The sequence below is a fragment of the Ursus americanus genome, chromosome 1 (assembly GCF_024610735.1).
Source record: "Ursus americanus isolate L20-20 chromosome 1, mUrsAme1.1.p, whole genome shotgun sequence".
Taxonomy (NCBI): Eukaryota; Metazoa; Chordata; class Mammalia; order Carnivora; family Ursidae; genus Ursus; species Ursus americanus.
Window position 1 is genome coordinate 40,036,351 of NC_142127.1, and position 2,078 is coordinate 40,038,428.

The following is a 2,078-nucleotide window of genomic DNA, read 5'->3' on the forward strand; positions in this document are numbered from 1 at the left end:
AATAAAGGCCTGGCAGGCTGCTACCTGTTAAGCTGCTGACATATGTTGCCTGAGCAGCTCTCGGATTGGCTCTGTGCTCCTTCCTGTGGGGGCCACAGCAGTGACACAGCCCTCGTGCTGGCAAAACAAGGTCTGAAAAAAAGAGTCAAGGCTGACCTCGGTGTCACCTCCTTTTCTCTCCACTCCTGGGCAAGGGTGATGCCACTTGGATTTGGAGGTAGAGGCTGGCTTTGATGCGTGGAATTACTTTGTCTTTCCTCATAGGGCTGTTTTTCTACATAGGATTTCTGGCTAAGTAGCCTCTTTCCTTTGGTTTCCTTTCCTATTTTCACCTAAATCTGTGTCCTCTGTCCTTCACTGGTACCCAGAGCCTCAGCATCTGGGTTACGCTGACATGATTGGGGTGTTACTACAGAGCATTTATGCGGAGGAGTGAGGGTCTCTACTGCAAAATGCCCCCCAAAAGTATTTCTGGGAAGGTTGCTTAAGCTGGGTGTTTCTCAGAGGTGATGCTCTTCTCCACACGGATACTTAGGGAGTATTGGATTCTAGCTTGGTTTGGAGTGTATGTAAATGTTTCCATTCAGTTTATTAGGCTCTAGTAGTCGGTTTATGCTAAAATATTTCGCTAAATCAAATGAAAACAGCAATAACTTGCTCAGTAACAAGATTAATATATTTTCAGCAAATCAGGGCCACTCTTCATGGATTTTTCCTTGTCGTTTGTAAATAGAGGGCTGGTAGAAAGTGTGAGGCCTGATGACGGCACTGTGTCGGTGGTACCCTGAAAACCCTAGGATATACCGCGTCTAGAGTTGTCTCTGAGTAATGACAAAGTGACTCACCTTGCTACTTGGGAAATTTCATCTCACAGGAGTTTTCCAGAATTAGATTCATACATAGGGGAAAAAAATTCCTATGCACATCAGAGAAGTTGGTCGCCATTAAAATAGTCTCAGGAGGTTATTTTCTCACATTAGAGCTGAAAGTTTCATGTGATCCTCAACTTTAACACATTTCACAGATCATTAAATGCTACCTCCTTGTGTTGCTCATGCCAGAAACCTGGGAATTGTCTTCGACAGCTCTGCTTCTCTGGCGGTAGTCAACCCCTTACCAAATGTGGCTGTGTCAACCGCCAAAGTACATTTGAATCTGTCAGCTCTTATCTCCGTTGCTACCATCTTCTGCTTAGACATAATCCTGACGGGCTCTCCTACTTTCACACTTGCCCCTTCCAATCAGCTCTGTACAGAGCAACCAACATGATCTTCTGTGTGCGAATTTTCATTTCCATCGACGCTGCACGTGGGCAGAGTTTCGTATGCATATGCACAGAACGAGGACGGTCATAATTCCGCAATTCTTACACTAACTATCCAGAAATAACAAAGAGCTGTCTCCTCTTCCTCCTGCTTTCTCAGACCCCAGCGGTAACCGCTGGTCCCCCTTTATAGTTGTTGAGAATTTATGTTATGTTTGTAAATTACAAGTTTATACTGCTTTAACTTGAGATTTCTGTTTTACTGAGAGGAACAGATACCACACTTGATCAGAGCCAAAAGGCCAAGAAGCTATGATTTTTCCGTTTTAGAAAAATCACCACTTTGAATTCCTGTTTACTATGAAATGATGAGAATGTATGCTGTCCTAAACACCCCCTTCTCTCTTCTCAGCCCCAGTCCATCTTCCTAATGGAATCATATCATGATTTTGAGTTAGATCAAAATTCAGGGTTTGTAGTACTCTGAATATGATTTTTAGTCTTAGCCGAGTCATGTGGTAGACTATTATTACATTTCCTTCCCTGTTTGAATTGTTTCCCTGTTAATAATTGCCTGGTCTTTCTTGGCTTAGTTATCTATACACATATCACTAATCCATTCCTAATTTTTCATGAGAACTGGGAGCTCTAGTCCTAATATATGTCCATGTTCCAGTACAGTTTGGTGACTCGTGATGGCCTCTACAAGCTGCCAGGAGTTTTATTTTGCCATTATTCTGAGGATTTCTATTACTTCCCTTTTGTATTGGAATCCTTATCTCTTAGATCCACTGACCGAAGGGATTTTGTTCTA

General features: G+C 42.7%; 1 pseudogene; it reads right to left on the minus strand.

Moving 5' to 3' along the window:
• Positions 1-1,468: 1,468 nt before the first annotated feature.
• Positions 1,469-1,578, minus strand: LOC123783376 (U2 spliceosomal RNA; annotated as a pseudogene).
• Between the last annotated feature and the right edge of the window lie 500 nt (positions 1,579-2,078).